This window comes from Carettochelys insculpta, chromosome 8, assembly GCF_033958435.1.
Source record: "Carettochelys insculpta isolate YL-2023 chromosome 8, ASM3395843v1, whole genome shotgun sequence".
NCBI lineage: Eukaryota > Metazoa > Chordata > Testudines > Carettochelyidae > Carettochelys > Carettochelys insculpta.
The window spans coordinates 52,394,510-52,417,868 of NC_134144.1; positions in this window are offsets into that span (position 1 = coordinate 52,394,510).

A 23,359-nucleotide genomic window follows, 5' to 3' on the forward strand; every position below is an offset into this window, starting at 1 on the left:
ACACATCGTTTGTCTTTGCTGAGCAACTATTTCAATTGCCACTATGAAAGAAACAGCATTTGTCACAGACACCCCACAGTTATCAGACATTTCTTATTTAAGAATAGGGAAAATACTGTGTTAATCCCAGATGCTAACGTGCAATGCATGTTGACAAATGGTGACTTTTTAATGGCAACCATGAATTAGGTCATTTTTCAAGAGTTATAATCATTTTCATTCCAAAAAGATTGCAATGGCCCACTTCTCTGGAACCTCTTTACCTCTCCCAAACTCCCATGTAATGTTGCCAACACCACATTTCAAACATAAGGGACTGTTTCCTCAGCAGTCCCACCCTATGTCTCCCCAATATTATTATTAATAATTCTAATAAATAAGCAGCAATCACATACATTCACCAGGGCATTTCTTGCTGTTTTTAACAGCACTCAGTAACTCCTGATCTTGTTGTACAGAGATGAAAAAATATGAGAGAGCACTTAATAAGGGATTGCTGGCATTGCTACTTATGAGATACCAGATGGATAAACTCAGTGTTGAGGAGTGGGAAGGGAATGAGAAATGTGTCCAGAAGCTGGGGGAGAAACTGTGAATAGGAGGTTTCCTGTCAAAAGGACCAGGGGAGAAACTTGTGATGTGAGTTGGACAGCACCATTTTTTGAGGAAGACTTACTGATTCTGAGGCCTCAAATTACTATCATGGAACTCAGTTTTCATGGAGCAGTTCCCTCTCCAGACCACTGAAGCACATTACATGTTATACTGGCATTGTTAAGCTCCATCGGCAGGTTTAACAGCATGGCTTAAACCATCTCTGATAATGAAAAGATACCTCCTCCTTTCTGAGGAAGATATAAGGCTCAATTCTCCACTCCTTTTACACCATTTGAATGCTATTGTCTTCAGTGAAGTTACTCTATATTTATATTGATGTAACAGACAAGAAAACAGTCTTGTAAATCTCCAGCTTAACCATTGAATGGATCACCATTTTGGCCTAGCCAATAAAAATACCCATGATTACACTGGTAATTGATATGACAACCTAAATAGAATATTTTCTCAACAAAGCCAGCTAAACTTTCCATGTAAAACAATCAATGAAGAACTGAAGGTAGCTCACAAATATATTGAAGCAATGATATGTCCATCAGCTACTTCGTACCAGACCTGTGGAGTTCCTTAGAATCATCATTATGGAAACTTCAGCCTGGGGTATAGGACATGCAAATTTGAATCTCTGCTGTGAAACAAACACCTGAACTCAGGCATCCCATCTCCCAGGTATGGGACCTAACCACCATCAGAATGCCTCATCTCCCCACAGAGAGCAAAAGCCTTTGAGAGAAGAGTAGATTTGGGCTTACAATTTCAAATCTATTTTTACAAATTTTGCATTAATCCCCTAGAATATCTCTGAAGCAAAGGTAACCATTTTAAAGTTGGAAGAATTTGCACACACATTTTACTGGCCTGGTTTTCAGAACAACTGGGCACCAACAGTGATATTTCTCTTCAGTAGAAGTTAAAGGTAGACCATATGTGAGAATGAAAGTGAATGGAGTAGCAGAGCTGGGAAGAGAACTCAAGGGACTTTCTTCGCAGTCCCTTGACCTAATCACAAGAACAAAATCCATACTATGGAATAAAAAAAACAACCCTACCCAAAAGCATGTTTTTATGTCACCTTTATTACCGACATTTTCTGATACTGAAAACTGTCATAAGTAAGCACTCAAGCAACGAGTAAAAATGGTTGGATTAACACAGGTGCCTTTCTAATAAAAGAGAACATTTGCAGTCAGGACATTTTGGGATGCTTTTCTTAATGTAATAGGTTAAGTGAAAATATGTCCCTTTTTACAAGCTTAATTGAATTATAAATCCTGTTGTTTTCTTCAGGCACCCTTAACTAGTCTTGGTAAGAACTATTCCAGTTATATTTATGGCAAATATATGAGTGAGAACTTTTTTTCAGTCAGATAACTAGAGCCTTGTAACTGCAGTATAAAGTGAAGTTACCTAAACATCAGTGAACTTCAAAACATTTCTTCTTCTTCAATGCTTATCTGAAAGTTAATTACTTTCAGGAGACATGGTAAGTGACTGAAATGCCATGCACACAAAGGATAGGCTACATCAAACATTTATGGGCAAGATCAACGCAGAGTTGCATGAAAAAAGCATGCACACTGTAGTCAAAGGCTTTCAACACCAGCAGCAAATGGTAAGTAGCAAAGAATAACACAAATGTAACCCTAATTGATGGATGCTTTTTGACTAATAAGGAAAACCCTATCAGTGGCTACTTTTGAGGTAGAAGGACACACACTTTTTTCTAATTCTTTTCCTTTTTTAAAATAACGTATTTCATACATTTTGCCTATTTCTGTGGTGCTTCTTCCCTGATCAAAGACAAATCATGAGTAAAAATACTGTAACTTCTTTCCTCTGTGGAATTAAGGTATGTATCTAGATTTTCTAGTAATAGCTGTGATTGACACAAACCTCGGCTGTAACTTCCTCTTGCAGTTTATATGACTTCCAAATCCAAGAAGCTGTAATAATTTAACTGAATGTGTCTAATTTACTCATTTTCTGTGTTGGCACACTCACTGAAAACCATGATATCCCAAGCGTGCATACACAATTAATTAGAAACCATTAAATCCATGTTGTGTAGTTACAATGATTTTTATTGCCAGGTATAGCAGCAATGATCACTTTTAGCACGTTATTTTTCAAGTTTTCTTCAGTCTAACTTTCTTTAAACAGTTCAATATTTACCCTAAAGCTACAGTGTTCACTGTATTTTTGCCAGTTTTTAACATTAAAATAGACACACCATAGTATCTAGTCACAATATGGATTTTGGCAATCAGGTATGAGAGGCTTGCATGAACTGCCATTGGTCATCTGCTAAATACTAAACTTAATGGGTATTTCAGTAACTTCCATAGCCCATTAATGATCATTTATAATTTTATAGAGTTGAGAGATGCCCTTAGGGTTGAGGCATTTAACCTGCCCTCACAAAATTTGGGTTCAGTTAGAGCTCTGAACCATAGACTAGGTTCTTCCTCAGATGTTCTGCATGACTAGGGTTAATCTCACTGTCCATCAGCTCCCTGTCTATAAAATTGGGATATAATGCTTCCTTTCTCCAACACCCTTTCTTGTCTTTTAGACTGGGCAGGGACTATGGATAAGTCTGCATTCGGAACTGGGAGTGGAATTTCCAGTTCAAGGATACACACACAGACTAGAAGTATGTCTACACAAAAGCGTAAAGTCAATTTTAAGGCACTTAGCTCGATTTTACAACATCACTGTCTTCACCGCGAACACCATTGGGTCAAATTCAGGGAGTGCTAAGATCAACATCCTTGTGTCAATCATCCAATGCGGCATAATGCCAAGTTGAAATTTAAAAGGTTTGATTAGTTGCTAGGGTGGAAACAGTGCTACTTTAAATCAATTATATTGGCTTCCAAGGGTGTCCCACAGGTATCCCACAATGACCCACTGGTGTACGTTCTGTCTGCTTTCATCTTCCCTGCTTTCCAGGAAGTAGGAAACAGGAAGCCCAGCATTTAGAATTCATTTCTTTATGATCAGTGTAACGATCACATCTTACCACTTTAGAGAGCCCCAGCATGGAGCCATCAGAAGAGCCAGGCTCTCAGGTTTGCTAGTGGGCTAACGCCTGCCCTACCAGACCAAGTGGCAGCTGGGCTGTGGGGGCTGTTCCTATAGCAGGGGCCGAGTAACTTTTTTGTACACGGGAGTGCCCCTCCTCCACAAGTGCTATGCAGCTGGCAGGCTATCCCTTACCCCACCACACCACATGGTGGCCGTGCAGTGTGGACCATGCTTCCCAACAGCACCATGTCCTGGCCTGCACAGGGTGATGGCTTCTACACGTCACATCTTCTGAGGCTTACCGAGTGCTGGGGGGATGCTTCCCCTCCCCACTGCCCCCACAGCAAATATTTTCAGGGGCTGGCTGGCCCCTGTAAGGTAAAATGCACAGTGGGAATGGCTCCCCAGCAGGAAATATTTTCAGAAGTTGTCACCAGGGGGATGGTTTGCTCCATGGGAAAGATTTTCAGGGACTAGCTGGGCCTTATAAGGCAACATGTGCCTGGGGGTAGGGGTGACTAATAAGAAACCAGGTGACTGCACCATGTCAACAGGAGCCTCAGTTGGCCCCTGCTTATCTTGGGGAACCGGTCCCCAGACACTCCTATGTTCGGGGCTGGCCCCCCCACCTATGCAAACAATATGGGGGGGCTGGCCCCACAGAGGGCAGTGTACATTTTTGGGGCTGGACCCCTGCCTAATAAAAAAAACAGGTGACAGCACCATGTCAACAGGGGCCTAAGCTGGCTCCTGTTTTTGTTGGGGGGCCAGCCCTCGCTGCTTCTGTTTTGGGGGCTGGCTCCCCCATGTAATAAGAAACCATGTGCCTGCATCACATCAACAAGAGCCTTAGCTGGCCCTTGCTTATGTTCATGGGGCTAGCCTCCAGCCACTCCTATTTTTGTGTCTGACCTGCCCAACTGGTACACAATACAAGGAGGCTGGCCCCACAGAGGGCAGCATAAATTTTTGGGGCTGCTCCCCCACACCAAGGCACACTACTCCAGTACTCTCCCTTTCCAAAGCATGTAGCTTGGGAGAGTCACAGTCTCAGCAGTGGCCTGCTTGCTGTATTTTTACCTGGGAACACTGAGGTAACTGTTGACATGATTCCCTCTTACCATTCTGCGTCTGACCTGGTTTTAATCCACTAACTTTTGAAAGTTGTTCTTTCACTGGAGGAAAACTAAGATACCTGTTGACATGGTACAGTCAGCGGGAGCATAGGCACCATTGTATGTGGGATTGACAGTCTCCTGATGTGTCACCTTGTGAAAGTTGCAGCCCCAGCCCAAAGTGTAGACCTGCACTATAGCTCTTATAATGGGTTTGTACAGCCCCTACAGCAATAAGACCCTGGTTGCCATTAGTCCTACTGTAATAAATGATCATCTCCTACATAATATACTGCAGAATCTGGGACTGGGATCCTGCAAGCAGGGTCGTAAAGCAATTTCTCCTTAAAATGGTAGGATTTACTTCCTGTGGAGAAAGTAGCATCTTTCTTTCCCATCACATTCTGCAGCCAAAAGTTTTCAATGGATCCGAAAAGACCTATTAGTATACACAATATTTTCTGAAAGTCTGTTTGGTCCAGTTTCTACCTTGGCAGTATTTTTCCTTCAGGAATCACTCTAGAAGGAATTATCTACTGGAAATCCCAAATGCCTAAGGGGTGGGAGGAATTCATTCCACAGCACAATTTGGAGAAAAGAAGGTAGGCAAATAATGACAGAGACAACAGGTTTCAATATGGAACATGAAGCTGGAGAAGATCGAAACCATGATGAATAGCCATCCTTCCCCATCACTTCCCCATGCTAGCCAAAGCCCTCACCACTCTTGCTCCCAGCCTCCCCATTTCCCTCTCACACACATTCCCAAACAAGTTTCTATTAGGTCTGTGGAAAGGAGGAACCATGCCGGGCTTCCTCTTCCAAATCAGAGTTCTTATCCCCTCTGAATGCAAAGTTAGTAGGGATGGTGAGGCCCTAAATTGACCTAGGTTTTCATATTAAAATACCCATAACTGTAAATCTTAAAGAAGAAAATCTGAAGGGAAAAGTCAACAGAAACTCAGCAGCCAGCAGCAGAAGACAAGCAGCTATGGTAGGGACTTTACAACACAGATTAGGTCTTCAGTTCCTGACTGCTCTTCTACAGTCGATAATCTGAAAATTCTTCCCATCCATTGAACTGCTGTTCACTCCAAGTATCACCTCCCATCCAGTCTGTTCATTTCAGCCTCACTTCACCTCCCCTCTATCTTTCCTGCCTTCTTTTCACCATTCGTCAGTTTCTTCTCTCCCTTCCTTTTCTCTGCCTAGCTAATTCCATCCCAACACAACCTTTCCAAATATTTTAAACAACAAAGCATAGATGAATTGTGCCCAACTATCTCCAACATGCAATTTGCAGAATATTGCATGGTTTACCCTGTGCATGTGGCACAGCCGTGCACACAAGCCCTTTGTCTAGCTCATCTAGACATCTGATGAAGTGAGTCTGTGCTTATGAAAGCTCATGCTCAAAACTTTTCTGTTAGTCTATAAGGTGCCACAGGACCCTTCGTTGCTTGTCTAATTAGACTATAGACTTTTCAGAGCTGTCTCTGTCTCTTGGGCTAGTTCTACACTAGCCCAGAAGATTAACCTGGTTAGGGTTGGTCTTCTGGGGTTCATTTTCATGCTTCTGCTAGGGATGCATGAAATCATCCTCCAGGGGTTGCAGTTAACCCCTGTACTCATTGCAAGTCATGAGGCGTAAGGGAGGTCAACAGGAGAAACTCTCTCATTGACCTTCTTCAGTAGAGACAGCCAAGGAAGGTGAGAGCAGATATGTTGATTCTAGCTACACAATTGCTGTAGCAAGAATTGCATATCTGCAGTCAACTGACTTATTTACCTAGTGTAGACACAGCCTTGCTCTATGTTTGGGTAGGACTTGGCAAGATGGGGTGCTCACAGTGCCTACCGGTTATATTGCAATGTTAGTAATAAATTGTAATGCTTAATGAGAGGTCTCCAGGTTAAAACAATGGTATGGTTAGGCCCCTAATATAGAGTACGTCTATACTGTAAACTGAAGGTGTGATTACAATACACGTAGAGCATACCAGTGCTAACTGAGTAAAATTAACAGCAGCCCAACAATAGCATAAACTAGCACAAGTAAGCACCCAAGCAGGCTTGTTCTGAGGCAGCTAGTACATGCTGCTGGGTTTTATTGATATTTTAGCCAACTAGTTTGATCAAAGCTACCTCATGTATGTCTACTCAGGCTTCAGTCACATCTCCGGAATGAAGAGTGGGCAAACCCCTGAAAGCTCTTGCTTGACTCTTGTTATAAGAAACTCTTTATAGGGAACAAGTTTTCTTTGGGTTTTATTTTGTGGGGGGAGGTGGTTGTTAGCAATGTAATCAGCAAAGTTGTACTCTGCATAGATAGAGATCAATCCCAAACTAGACTAACAACTCATAACAGGACTAGTTTATGGGAAATACAAGTATTTCAGTATGCTATATTTGTATATAAAAATTGTTGTCCAGCCTTTTTTTCTTCCTTCGGATATTTTTCACATCTTATGTCATACTGCACTGCACAGTAGTACAGTTCATCTTGCCATATAATAAACCCTGACAATGTAAGAAAATAGTGATAATGTGCATGATTAAAGATGGTTTTATGTTAAAACTAAACCTAAAAACAGCATTTTGAAGTAGAAGCAGATCAGGTATTTCTATTTATGCATGGGTCTTTTGTACTCATGTAAATTCATGCCCACATATCTTTAATATTTATAGCACATACTGAAAAGATTTAACATATGTAGTGATTTTCACCAAGTAACTCCATACTCATCTTGAATACAAAGATGCGAGTTGTCACCATTTATGCAACCTGCTAAAACTCTAATAATTCATGTGAATGAATTTTTCTTCTAAAATTTTAATTAAACACACAAATGTCTTGCACACTTCAAACTGTAACATCCTGTACATATATTTAACTATAGTCTGATCAGAAGTCTTTGTAAATAAGATGCATTCTCACACCCAAGAAAGTTCTCTGCACCTGGCTGAATGAGATGAAATACGTTTTCTTTTTTGTTTTTTAAACACCTAAAATAACTAAACTGTAACATTTCCAAAATGGAAATAATAAAACAAATGCATTTAATCCAGCTTCAACAAAACCAAGAGCAAAGTAGAAAAAACAAAGATTGAAATTATAGCTAATAAAAGGGTACTGGTTTTATATGGTTTAAGAAAAGGTTAGTATTCTTATCAGAACACCATGAGGAATTTTTCAGAAAGGAAGCCATAAAACAGAAAATTTACTGTAAAATTGAAACTGTCTCATATGGGATCTAGCAGCTGCTTTACAGTAACTATTGGTTGTTGGTTCAGTAAGAAAATATAACAAATATAGGTTATGATTATGATGCATGGGGGAAAAAAGCCTCAAACATATGTTTTTCTCAGTTGATTCCAACTAATACGTCCCTGCTGCCTTAGGATCCCTTCAAGTTAATGAAAGGGTAAAGGAGTCACTTTTGGGTACTTGCGTTTATATATGCATATTGACACTGCATTTTAGCTACACAAAAACATGCACCAAAAGCTAATTTATGCCCTTGGATACACGTGCAGCATTCCAATTAAAAATCAAGGGGAGTTGTGTGCACATATCTGAGAAATAGCTGTCCCTAGAATGTATTTCTTCAAGCTCCTGCGATGTGTTTCTCAAGTTACTGAAAATCTCCCTGGAAAACAAATGAAAGCGATAATAAGAATAGAGTATAATAAAATAACTGTACTCTCCAGAGTCCTTATGATCACATCCTTTGTTTCTCTGAAACATTCTTTCGTAACTTTTCAGCTCTGTCACTTTTCACTGCATAAATTGTTCTGTGGAATTCCGCACCCTTCCCCCCCGCACATCATAATGTCTTGACACTAGTCGGTTATTTATCAGCAATTGTGGGATCTTGAAAAGCAGATGCTCTAAGATTTCTCCAGGCCCATCTCCAAAAACGAAAGCCTTTCCCTTAAAAAGATGAAATAGGACTATGTTTGACTAACTGGATCTCAGTAATCATCCCTGGGAAATACATTAGGATTCTTTTCTTCTTCCTAGGGTGTTTTCTGTTTTACGTTATCTAGAACTATGATTCATAATTTCTGTAAACTGAGACCAAATGGGGTGAAAGAGACTATTAATATCCTAAAAAATGCATGCTTTAGTGTTGTCAGAGATATATGCTAAGCATTGCTCTTAAACAGCTCTTCTCAGAGATATTTCACATTTTCCCAGCCAAGTAAAATGACATTAGCTAAGGCCCTGCCAGGAATATTTGCTTATTTCAGTTAGCCGAAGAATACAGTTCCTAGCACAAAAAGACTGCTACTCTGCTTCACAAAAGTTATCTGTTCAGACTCTGGTTTTGCTGTGGCTTGTTTATATCAGATGAGAAGTGTCTCATAATTCTAACCTGCCTATTTGAAAGAAAAAAAAAACAATCAAGAGTGATCTTGGAATAAATCCTTTCTAGAAAGAGTGGAGATTATGTTTTCTGTTTTAGAATAAGGTTAAGTTAAATTTGGCTTGAAACAGGAATGTTAGGGAATGCTTACAAAGTCAAATCTGATTGTGTAAGCTGGCTGCATTAGTGGCTTCTAGGTTTCTGGGAAGGAGGTCTTGAGTGATGTTCATGTATTTCTTGTATTCTCTAGTCCTGAGGGAAAAAAATCGACCCTGTTTTCATTTTCCCACTGACTAGCTCTTTGGTTTACAGAAGAATTCCAGGAAGAACTTCCTGCAGAAGAACAATATCTGGCACCCATTTAGCTGACTAAGTAAATACAGAGTAAACCAAAGAGTAGGTCAGCCTCTAGTAAACAAGATAAATCATTGTTATCATAGACTTTATACCTTTGAGGCAAAGGCTTAACACCTATCAGTAGAAAGGATGGCAGTGAGTGGAAGTGTGTTCTTATTCGAGTAACAGTAAAGGGATACAGGGTCACTAACGTATAAGATTGTATTGCATTGACCCACACGTTTTTGTTTTTAATAACATTTTTACAGAAAAACTCACAGATTTCAGGAATATTTGGGAGAGTTACTACTTTAAAATATTTGATTTATTTAATCACCCGTGTACATAGGGGACAAGACAAGACAAACAATATTTTAACTATGTAGTCTGTGGAAAGTCCCAAGTGTGTACATACAATTATTGTAGGTTTTAAACACTAGTGTAAATTGTATTATAATCACAAGGCAGCTGTACAACAAAATTACACATAGTACTCTAATCTTCCAATGCTACTCTTGCATTTGTTAAAGGGCACTTTTGCAAGTGCCCATCAGCCCATCCCAATGGCTGCTAGACTGTTCAGCAGAGTAGTGGCTCATGCAGGGCTGCTTCTGTTTATATCCTCTCCTGGAGCATGCACTGAACAGATGCTGATCTAAAAATGGCATGGTGTTAACACATGGAGAAAAGTAAACTTCTTGTTCTTTGAACTCATTAGTTTCAAGAGAGGTGAAGTTTGGTGGAGTGGATCCCTATCACTACGAGTGCAGCTGTGTTTTCACCATGCCGCTCATCCATTGAGGGTAATATACTGGCAATGAATAAGTCCAAGAGGTCCTAGGAGGGATAACAGGAAGAAAGAGACTTCTTAAACTGAATATTTTTCACAAATACCTTGGTACTATCATGGATTTAAATTCAGCAACACAGGAGTGAAGAAATTCACATTTCACAGATGTAGGAGCACATCGTAGCTCTGCTACAAATTCAGTGGCTCCAATCATTATTAGGACAAAATCTGGTACAAATCAGCAGTTCATTTTAGCCATCAACATGTAACTGATTATATCAAGTATCCTCATATATTTTCGTGGTTATGGTCACATTCTGGATGCAAACTCTGCATAGACGTGTATAGAACACACTAGATTTCTTTGCTGTGCCTTGCTTGGCAGAATTTTAAATTTTGTCATCATATGACTTGGGGGAATTTTCTGCAGTAAATATGTATCTAAAGATTGCCTGCATGTAGCTCTGCTCTGCTTTCTCCTCTGATACCACAATTCGTTGAGGCTATGTCTACACGGGCACAAATCTTCGAAATAGCCATATTTCGAAGATTATTAATGAGGTGCTGAATTGAATATTCAGTGCCTCATTAGCATTAGGATGCTTCTGGCTGCGGCATTTTGAAAGCGCGCAGCTTGGCGCAGCTACACAGGGCTCCTTTTCAAAAGGACCCCTCACCTTTCAAAAAGGACCCCCATGTAGCCGCGCCGAGCAGCGTGCTTTTGAAAGTGGCACTTTCGAAGAACTGCGGCCAGAAGCGTCCTAATGCTAATGAGGCGCTGAATATTCAATTCAGCACCTCATTAGTAATCTTCGAAATATGGCTGTTTCGAAGATTTGTGCCTGTGTAGACACAGCCTGAATGAAAACAAACTTTAAGAAAAAGAGTAATCGGAATGATTCAGGTCCTACTTACACAGGTTGAACTGCTCTTGTCCAGCACCCTTGGGACCTGACCGGTGCCAGATGAGAGAAATTGTTGGACCCTGGGATGTCAATATTGTCTAGCACATTATCAACACTTTCACTGCTTATTGGGCTCTTTGTAGACATTTAAGGGTAAATTACACCTAAATAACAGCACGGAACACTGAGAACCAGGACTGGTGGCTGTAAACACACTTTATGGGATCACAAGAAATTTGGCCATGATAAGTGGTTGTCAGGGCAACTAAAATCATACCAGATTACAGATGTTGCTGGATGAGAATGTTCCAGATTACAGAGGTTCAACCTGCAGTAGTTTCATGCAGATGTCTCTTCATTGTCTTCGATGCATTTTTTCCGGATTCACACATAAATGAGATAAAAATCAGTCCTATACTTAAATGTAATGTAATTTTCATACGTATATGTGAAACATAAATTGCTCATAAGCACCCAGTTTAATTACACAGGCTTCAGTATAATTAATCAGTCTTTTGTTAAGAAAGGGTCTTCAACTTTGAGACAGTATAACTGTTCTTTGTAGAGCAGCTGTCCTTGATAAGAAGGAAGAAATGACACCTGCCTGCCACAACAGGGGAGGAACTTGATGTGGCCAGCACTGTGTGGGAACAGTGCCAGCAGCGAGAGAGGGGACAGTGGCAGAGGGTCACCCTGTAGCTCCTCCTCTACTAGGAGTCTCGGGCCCCCATTGACCAGCTGATTGACCACTATTTCTCAGCTCCCAGGTTTTACCTGGAATGTGAGCTATGTGGAGCCTCCTTACATTGAGCCAACATTCCCCTCCCTTCTCACCCCAAAACAGAAACGTAAACTAGGCCTGACAGATACTGCAGGTCTAGCTGGTCACCAGTTGGAGGATCAAGAAGAAATTTTCTCTCCCTTGAGTCAAAACGGCAGTGGACCACACAGTTTACCTTCTTCCTGTACCTTCAAGACACAGTAGGTTGGACAGGAAAGTGTTTCATACCTAACTGAGGTGCTTAGATTGTGGTATTAAATCATCACAATTTGCAGCTGTTTTCCGATATGAAAAAGGAATGGTAAAACAAGCATCTCCCAACGTAAACACCTGAAATATTGTGATGGACCTTGGGCTCATGGGATAGGGTTAGATGTTGGGTCAGACCCTCTGGCCTTCACAGTTCACGGTCCCCCATTCTTCAGTGCCCTTTTTCTCCCTCGTGCTTAGGACAGAGCTAGGACTCAGAGCGGAATCTTAGTAATAAGCTAAAGAGAGGTATGCTGAGTTATGGATTATATGGTCAGGAACCATATAACTCTTGTACTGGGTATGGGTCATCTAGTAAGAAGTCAATATCCCCTACACTAGAATCAATTAAATGATTGATACAAGAGAATATAGCTGATGGGTAGATAGCATCCCTCTGCTGTGATAAAGTTGAATAAAAGTTGCAGCCTTCTGCTTAATTCCATGCATGTGCTTGTCCTCATTTTCATTGCTATGTGCTCATCAAGCAAGGAATAGATATGCTACTTATAATAACCACATGCTGTTTGGAGGAAAAGTTGATGCTGGCCCAGCTCCAATGGAGGTAAGTCAGCTGTTGAGCCTCACTTTGAAATCCAGCAACTACCTTCTATAGAAGGATAATAAAGCCATGTCCATCTGTGAATAATTTTTGCTGATCTGTAACTATTTCTGCAGTGGAAATTTGCACGAATGTACTATTTGTTTCTTGTTAGGTAAGAGGAACATTCTGTAAACATAAAAAGCTGCATATGCTTTAATTTATCCTAATACTTTCACCAATTAAATCATCTAAGAAGCTCCCTTTGTAACTGAATCATTAAAAAATGTCAATGGTTTAAGAACCTCCACTTAAGGGAAATGACAAGCTGAGCTAAACCTACATGCATTTCTTTTCATCTGTAAAGAGGCACATCACCTCGTATGCATGCATCATACTTTACAAGTAGATATATCAGTCATACCAGTAAAGTAACACGCATAAATGTATACTATTTTGTATTTCACTAAAGCAGGAGGCAAAAAACTGTTTATTCTACAGTGCAATATTTTAAAAGTACTAAAATATATTTTCCCCTTATTTGTGAGAAAGAGTGGATCAGACTTCTACCACAATTCTCCCCAGGAAGAAAAAATAATTTCCTTCTTCTCACCCCATGAATTTTATTGCAATTTACTAGAGAGTGGAGGAATTTTGTCAGTTTGTGGGATATTTTGGTCCCACAATGGGAGTTTGCAGTTGTGCATTGCAATACAATTGTGATACACTCAAGAAATACTTTTAATATGGTACGGTCTAAAACACAGCCTTTCACATGGGGATAAAGAATGAACTTGTTTGTTCCAGTTCTTTAGGAATGACGTACTACAACACACTCATGAAGTTATCTCTAAATGAAGAATATAAAGTGTGTCCTACTTTATGCATTGCTCCCTGTACAATATACAGTAGCATGTATTTAGACTTAAAAGCAAGAGCTTGTAAGAGATTATCAGATGCCCCATTCCCAAGCAACAGGTCAAAGATAATTAGCAAGCACAAAATATGAACCTCATCCATGAATGACATTAGGGGTCAGAAAGAAAAGAGCTTGACCAAAAAAAGTTAACTTCCTTCCTTCACATCCATCTCAATGTTCCCCACCCATAGAAAAGTCAGTAAAATTCTGTCTCCCATCTCTTTGGCTGGAGGAACTTGACAGCATGGAAGATAACATGCAGACACATCAGGTAAATGGGATAGCATGGTCTCAAAGACAACAATATATACCCGTTGATTAAAAAAGTGCAAAACAACATAAAGGAAAAGAAAATGACATGGATGAGCTGCAAAGAAGACAAAAATGTGCTTGTGCTCACCTGAGAATGCTCTTGCTAGACATGTGAAGAATATTATTTTACCAAGCACTTAAAAATGCATTTAAAATTCAAATGAACATCCATGAAAATCCAGCTCTAGTGTTCTGCATTAGATATATATCTATGCAATAAATCACTATCTCAGCATATTGCCTCATGTTTGTTGCTTAACACTTTTTACTCTGTTTTGTTCTATAAGCCCAAAGACTAATTTCAAAACAAGAATTGCCATATTTGTGGTGCAACACTCCTGATCTAACTTGAAATAGTAATTTGACTTCTTATGCATTGTCTTGGTGCTGAAATCTTATTTGCCCCTAACTGGAGAGGATCAGTTTACTGTGTTGTATAAGCTACACTACTGTAATCATGAGGGACCATAATGAAATTATGAACAGAGCTGGGTTCTGTCTTTCTCCCATTAGCAATGACTACTTCTGTAGAGTGAAATTACAGTACCATTACTTGCCTTAGTCACATGTGGAATTCTGCATTCATCTCTTGGCACCTTGACACAAGACAGACACAAATTGGGAAAAGAGAGAGAAAATAAAAAGGTCTTAGATACCTCGTGGATGTCAAAGTTTTTTCTAGCAGTGATCAACTAAGTCACCACGTACTCTGAGCATGAATATATATTTCCATAGCTTGGGAAGGAGTGTTCTGAGGGGCATGCAAATTATTTTATTTGTTTAATTAAGACTACAATTCAAGACTGCTTAAGAAGGATGTTAATTATAGTGTACATGTGTTCATTTGTTTTTGGGGGATGGGCTTTGTGACTTTTTGTTGTTGTTTGTTTTCCTTTCTGTTTTGTTTCTTCAAACTGAAAAGCCATAAAACTACAGTACAGAGTAGATTGGACCAATATTTCTGCAGACCTTTTCAACTAGGATTTTGTCGTTGTCATCCCCCTCCCACCTCTCTGCCACCTCCATACAAGGAAGACCACTCACCACACACTTTTCAGTTATTTCTATCATAAGGTGAGGTAGAATAAATTGAACCCATTACTTCCCATAAAGAATCAAATGATGATCACTAGGTCAGTAGCTATTAGCAAAGGTAATTTTAACCAGTATTAATGAGCCATGCTCATGTTAAATAACTTCTACAGACAGATCTGTGCACAGTTTTTTGACCTACAGAGCATTTGTTATATATAAATTATTCAATGTAAATTTCTTATCTGTCAACTAAATTTTAGAACATACAACTTTCTATAAATTCTATTTTGATAAACCCTGTGAAAATGACAGCAGATCCTGTTTTAGGAAACTTGTCACTCTGCCTCACAGGAAACCATGCAATGCCCAAACTTAATGATGTTTTTTTACAACTGTTTGCCAGCATATTTTTACATTGCATGCATTTTCACTTACAGCAAAAGCCATGAGTCTAGTACTTCACAAGACAGAAAATTAATAATTCAGTTGAACATATTAAAACAGGTAATTCAATATCATTGTAGAACCCGCTTTTTTTTTAATTTTTAAATGGGGTTTTGAGTGAAAGTGACCACAACCATCCAAACATTTTGCAATATTAACACACACAAAAAGCTACATTTATATATAATTTATGTGAGAGACATCGACTAAGCACAGAAATCCAAAGTCTGAAACTTCATTCTATAGCTTGTTCCATACTACTCCTTAACTGCACAAATAACGGCTAAAGAAATACCTTCAATGCACGAAGTCTCATGGGATGTTTGAAAAAGGTGTTGGCTTCATCCTTGAGTTTCTCTGTGTTTATTGGTTTATAATAGACTAAATATCTAATACTTGTTACTTTTTCTAAATGGTTTTTTTTATTTTAAAGACTACTGGATAATCAGGGATTAAAGACGTGCAATTTTATATTTATACTGGAAGTTTTTATATCTGCACTGCTGCATTGTATATTTTGATATGCAGAATGCCAAACATGTAATATGAATCCAGAAGATGGTATTACTTGACTTGGGTTTGTAGTTGAGACACATATATAAGACTTACTTATATTAAGTCTATACGAGCAGATGTAATCTGTCAAACAATTGTGCCTTTGGACATTTTGGAAAAAGTGTATTCAAATACTTATGCAAAGCTGACATGGTACAATTGAAGTTACACTTTGTAGTAGAGATCATTTTACAGATAGAGTTTGAAATAAAATAAGCAAATGAATGATTGAAATTGTTTAACACTGGAAAAAAATGTTAAGTCTCCTAAATTAGTAGTTTTGCTGTTGCTGATGTAAATATAACATGGTGCTAGCCAAATTTTATCCAAGAGTAAATATCTGAGATTGTTAGATATAGTAACTGCCTTAACATAAAATATAAAATTATTCACTGACACATTCACTAGTGAATACACTCATGTTTAGTAAAACAGCCCATATTTTTTCCTCAATGCATTTTGCCTGGGCCTTCAAAATTTCTTTTTATGAAATTTTAAGAGACTCATATTTTATAAGCAGCTTGCACAGTCCAAGATCACCACTTTATGATTCTCCAGTTTTGTAAATTATATATTTGAATTTTTACCAGGAAGTACAGTGGCAAACTATTCTGGATAGTTTTAGTTATGGAAATACTACAAGAAAGAATAAAGCAAAACAAAATGCTTTGTTTGATAAAAACAATATATACACATACATCCAAATCACACTATGGCAGCTGGCACCAGGGGCCAGAAATGCATATGATGGAATTGGTCTTCCAGAAGCAGCAGTTAGCTGCATCTTAGATATTCCCCACTTTATGCACAGATCAGGGTGGAGGCCTTACTGGAGTCACCAAGCATGACAAAACAAAAGAAGCTAGCTCCTAGATCCTTCTGCCATGTTGGAGCTGGCAGTGGTCCCCTTGAGCAAACTCCCAGAAGAAAAGTCACAGAGTGGTAGTTGTGTTAGTCTGTGTGTCTTCACAAAAACAAAAAAGCAGTCCTGTAGCACTTTAAAGACTAGCAAAGTAATTTATTAGGTGATGAGCTTTTGTGGAACAGACTCATTTCTTCAGATCTGGAAAATTCTGATAAATGAAAACTGTCCCTTTGTCTCAGTTTTATCAGAATTTTCCAGATCTGAAGAAGTGGGTCTGTCCCATGAAAGTTCATCACCTAATAAGTTATTTTGTTAGTCTAAAGTGCTACAGGACTTTTTTTGCTTGTTTGTTTGTTTTAGCCAGACGAAAAGTGATAAATGGCCATCCTCCAGACCTAGGTTCACACTCTGTGTAAAGAGCAGTACACACTTGTTGCCCCAGCCACTTTGCTCATGACTGTCTCAGACAGCATACATAGTGGAGTCATTTCCTCTGAGAAAATGAGGGAAAATGGCTTCCAGTACCCCACTTGACGACATGAGTGGGATCAGGTAATCAGGAACCAGAATCAAGGTCATATGATTGATGACCAATTAAAACAGCTCTGCATTTGATAAACACACACTAAAAAGATTGTCACAAATCTTTAGAAACCTCTTAACTGAACTTTTTATTTCCCTCAATGAAAAGAAGTGACATCTTTGTACAAATCCCATTTTACATCCCATTTTACAAATTTAAAACACATGAATGGTTTGATGAAAAAACAATTCTGCAACACCTACATGACCTTATACGTTATGTACTGCTAAGCACTACTATAATAAAGTGTCATTCAGTGGTTAGTACATTTACAGAGTATTAAGGCATGGTAATACACAAAACATAACGCACGAGAAGGCTGAATGAGATGAAGCAATTTCCTTGATTTGAGACTGCTGACATAAGGGTGTTATCACACAAACTGGTATGACGTTAGTGTCTCCCCTTTAAGGTATTATGATAACAGCTCACCCTAATGTTCACCCTCCTTCTTTCATAACATTTAGCACAGTCAAATTAAAAGTGCAAGTCTGTTGCCATTGCATATAAAAATCTACCTCCTTATTTTAGGTCTCTATTTTTGCAAAGAACAGAATGTGAATGGCCGAGAAATGCATCATTTCATTTGAAAGAAATCATGAAATCTTTCTACTGACAGCAATACGATGTATTGGAAATATAAGATTTGTTAACTTGTAATACAAACAACCTAAGTATTGAGATTTTTAGCATACCCATTCTAAGTCATTTTAGGCTATGGCCATCTACCACATTTTGAATATGCTCCTAAAATATCTATATTTTTATATATACACCACACAATTGGAACAGTGTTTCTCCTTTTTGGAGGGATGCTTGCAAATTATTCCCTGGTATCTTAAAACTCTTTATGTAGCACTCATAGGCAGGGCATACATTACAAAGCATTGGGTACCCACAACCTTAGGTGCCTTCCCTGAATCATAATCCAACATGGTTGCCACCCACTAGCATAAACAGCACATAAAGAAAAATTAACATAACCAGACAGAAATTTCAATTTCTAACAAATAAATGTTCTTGGCCGCAGCTCTTTAACAACAACACAAGGTCATTAAACAGACCTAAATTCTTTGCTGGTGTAAATCAGTATAGTTTCCTTGACTTAGCTACATCAACTGAGAATCTGGCCCAAAAATAGTTTGCAAGACAAAAACTGACCAATACAGATGATTGATATCTAACTCATGTAAGTGTCACTCCTATCTCTGAGCCATTATATTCTAGCACAAAGTGTTAGAGGGGGTCTGTGTTGCTCAGAGGTGCTATGTGTCAGAAGAGATGCAAGATCAAGATACTGACATTTTTTGTAACCATGTGGAATCTAATAATCTAACCAAACAAGTCAATATAAGAAGATTCTTATATTTCCTCTAGTATTTTTGCATTAAATTATTACTGTGTTTAACAATATGGAGAAATCCTAAGAAAGCAATAAAAATGAAGGGTTTTTTCTTTTTAATTTGGGGAATGAAAGTGCTTACAATAACGATAGCCTGTTAAGGCAGGTTCTGTGAAATCATCCCTCTAAAACTTTTCCATTACAGCTCCATTCTACAATTCCCACTCTAAATAATGTTTTAGTAGAGGTGTTCAATTGTGTAGAATTGTCCCAAGGCATTCTCTGGTTTTTAAAACCAGTAGATATTCCCTTTCCATCTCTCCCCAAACACACGCAAGTCTTGGAAAGAAAACTGAATTTAGATTTATCCCAGATCTGTGGAAGTAAACCTGGTAAACTCCACTCCTAGACTAATGAGATGAAAAATGTAGGTGGAAATGCACGCTAACCAAAATGGGGAGTTCAGCTTCTAACTCTGTCTTTAGGCTTAACTGGCCTAACTTTCTCAACCATTGAGAATCCACGGGAATTCTAGATATTCAGCACCTCTGAAAATCAGACACCGAATTAGATACCTAAGCATGGTTTCACATATATAGGCTATGTCTACACTACAGTGATCTGCTGACAGAAGTCACTGTCAGAAGATCTCTTCCAACAAAACTTCTGTCGACAGAATGTGTTCACACACAAAAGCAGATTGAAAAAGTGATGTGCTCTCTTGACTGAGTGTCCAGACTGCCCAACCTTCTCTTGACAGAACATCCAGACAGAAACACAGTAGTCAGGGCTGCCCAGTGATCTGAAAGCCCTGTCTGACGAAAAAGGCCCCCCGGAGTGTCCACACAGCTTTTACATCAACAGATTCTGTTGAGAAAGTATTCTGCCTTGTGGGGCAAAGGCAGAAGTCTGTTAACAAAAACACTGAGTTGCATCAACAGCATGCATGTTTAATATGGACCCTCTGTGGGTTTTGTTGACAAAACACCGGTTTTGTTCAAAAAACCTCTCTAGTGTAGATGTAGCCATAGAGAGATTTTCAAAAAAACAAAGGAGCACTATGAAAATCAATGGGAATTGAATGGCTATAGAAGACAGGTAACCGACTAATATTTATGCCCTTAAAAATCTCCTCCCAACTTGTAAAAGATGATTGATATTGGCTCCAGTACCAAAACAGCCACATCAGAACAAAAGGCTTTCAAAATACCAACACACACAAACAAAAAGGTTAAACTTTTTTTCATTATTAAGAGAATGATTAAATTTTACACTAAGCATACAATAAAGGCTGGTGTGACGCTCTAGGTCATGATGTTAATGGTGTTAAAAAAGTCCCTGGGCTAAGGGTTAATGATGGTATGCTCCATCATAATCCTAAATGTAAAATGCTTGCTATTATTAGAAATCTTTTATTCCTAATCCTGTTAAATTCTACTCAAACAATGACTTGGAAAGTCAGGGAATTGGAGCACAGGTTAGATAGTTTCTATGTGCCCGAGTGTTTCTCATTCAAGTGCTTGGTCTCCACACAAAAGATAATCTACAGTCAATATATCCTAAATTTTTATCAAAATGAAAATATTTTCTGAGAAAGAAAAGCGAGTGGGAAAAATGTTGGAATGTCACCTTAGTGACCATAGTTTTAAATCAAGTCAGATGATACTCAGATGCTTTGCAAAGGTGCAGAGTGGGGTGTGCAGTATTTAGTAAGCCCTTAGAAGACATGTAGCTGGAGGAATGTCACAGTGGTTTTATTAGTCGCACAAGCACTGAACTCAGACTGAGCCTGCCCAGGTTTCTGAAAATATCTATTCGTATGATGGGTACTTTCAGTGTCTGTCTGCACAGCAAATCAAAACAGCCTCTGGCCCATGCCAGCCAGCTCAGACACATGGACCTCAGGCTATAGGGTTGTTTCATTGCTATGGAGACTTCTAGGCTTGGGCTGCAGCCCAGGCTCTAGAACCCTGGAGTGGAAGAGTTCTGGAGTCTGGATAGCTGTATAGCAACAGCTCCTCAAGCCAAAACCCCACAAGGCCAAGACAGAGGGCACAAGCCAGCCATCGATTTTCCTTTCCTGAGTAGGCATAATCTAACAGACAACACGGCCTTTAGCATAGTCACAATCCTATTAGTATTACAACACCTTGTTTTCAAAGACAATTCTGTACTAAACTGCGGTCTTTAAGGTTATTTCAGTTCAATCTCTGTTGACTGCAAGCCCCACCCTGTAATCCTGCTGCACAAAAGAGTAGATATTCTGAACTCAGTAAAACTTGTTTGCAAGAGCAAGGGACTACTGGATTAAGGTCTATCACATCACTTCCCAAACCCACTGCTCTTCTGACTTCATTCAGCACATATTTTGTGCCAAAGCTCTGGCTGTGCTCTAAGGGTCACAACCTACTGAGCCACCCTCATCAGAGGCTAGCCCACAGTTTGGGGTGAAAGCCCTTCTGTAGTCCAGGTTTCCCCTCTCCAGGGGAGGCCCTGTGCTGATATGGGGAGAACCACAGGCCCACTTTGTACCTTGGGGCTCCAGGTCAGGGACCCTAAGGCAGCAAAAACAGACAGGATTTCCCCTACTCCCAGTCTGACAGCTTCTTCCCTAGGCTACGTCCCCAAACACCCTTTCCCAGGATCTTTTCTCAGGTTGCTGAGGAAATCTACCTTGCTTCTCCACAGCAGTCTCACTTGTTTACAGCCCTCAGCTCTCACCCACCCTCCAACCTTAAGCTCCTGCCCAGCCTTCAGGGAGACCTTTTAAACAGATCCAAGCAGGCCTTAATGGGCTGCAGGTGCCCTGATCAGACTGCTGCTTCTGGCAAGATCTTAACTGGCCCCAGGTGCCTGCTTGATTTTGCTGCACTAGGCTTGTCCCTGGTTGCTCAGGGAAAACCGTTTACCCAGAGCTCAGTGTGTCTATCTGTCAGGCATGGTGGTAGGCAGCCCTTATCTGCTGCCTCCTTTTCCTGGGTCGGTCCTTCTTCTCCTGCTCTTCTGCAAGCTGCTTCTCTTCCCCTTCTTCTAGCCAGCTCTTGGAGCTCCTACTGGGGACCCGGGAGTGGGCAGGCACAGCCTGTCCATGACTAAAAGGTCCCCCTCAAGAGGAGGATCCACTGAAAAAAAACATGGGCTCCAAATAAATTTGGGGGACTACTAAAAAGAAAGACAGGGATGGGAGTGGAGGTCGAAGGTTCAAAACAAGGGAACCAGAGTGGGATACTGAGCAGAGAACCCTGACAGCACCCACTGCTCCTTAAAGGCACCAAGGGAGCCAGTGGACGCCACCTAGAGGAACTCTGCTCTGATTTGTGAGCAGGGGGTGGAACGGAAATAGGCCCCACAGTTCCAGGTCCCTCCCTCAGCCAGCCTCCTCTCCCTGGTGTTGTATATGGCCACCTTGGCCATGGCCAGGAGGACGCTGACCAGGAGGTTCCATGACTTAGTGGGGCCATAGATAGTGTGTGTGAGGGTGAGGAGGCGCAGGGAGAAGTGCAGCAAGAACCTCAGCAGAAGGTTCTGGAGGAGCCAAAAGAGGGGCTGCAACCTGGTGCACTCAACACAGATGTGCACCAGGGTCTCCCTCATGCCACAAAAGGATCAGGTGTCCAGTGGCGGGGTGAACCGTGCCAGGTACATGCCTGTGCTCACTGCCCCCAGCTCTTGGAGCTGCTAGCTGGGTAATGAGGGGGTTGCTGCTGACCTGCTCCTGGCCATGGTTGGAGGAGGATCCCCCTCTTCCATCTTTTTGGGTGTCTTCCTGGCCCCTTTCTCACTGCTGCAGGCCTGGACTACCATATCTCTCTTACTGCTGCTTCCTTTTGGTGAAGAGGATGTAGGGAGGATGCTTAAGGGCAGCAGGCAGGCTTCCCTTCACAGTTTGTTGTATGACGGTGGGCAGGGGAGTTTGGGAAGAGCTTCTCCTAGCAGGGCTCCCAGGATGGGGGCTAGTGCAGTGGGTGTACGATATGGGGGGTGGGGTCCACCAGCACTGTTCCTTTCCCTCAGTCTCTGCATGGGGCTTTTTCAATCTTAGCCCCACCACTTGACCCATGTCCTTTGCTTTGCTGGGCCCGGCAGCAGTTGCTAAGGACCTGCCACTCAGGTGCCTGTGGGCACACCTGTCCTTTTTCCACTTGCAGTGTCTGGCTGTGCCCCCCGCCTTAACCCAGTGGCAGACTATCACCTGCTCTCCCGCCCTATTGCTCCCCCCACTTCCCATATGCCCACGCTTCCCCCTCTTCTTTTGTTTGGCACCTGAGCCTCACCATCTCTGTTATCTCCCTCACTTTTTTCACTTCCCCACATCTTGCTCTAGTTTCCCCTCATCTCCCCAGTGCAGCTGGAGAAGCTGTTCTGACAAACCTGTGCTGGGAGTTGTGCTTTCCTGTGTTTCCTTTATTTACTCAATTGAACACCCACACACACTTCTGGCAACCTAGTGAGTTGGGGGGGTGACCCTTTTTCTTCCCATGCACCTCTCTTCTCTCCCCATCCCTTACTGTCAATTTCCCCCTCCCCAATAATTGTTCCTGTTCTTCCATTCCTCAAGGCTGAGATCCCTGT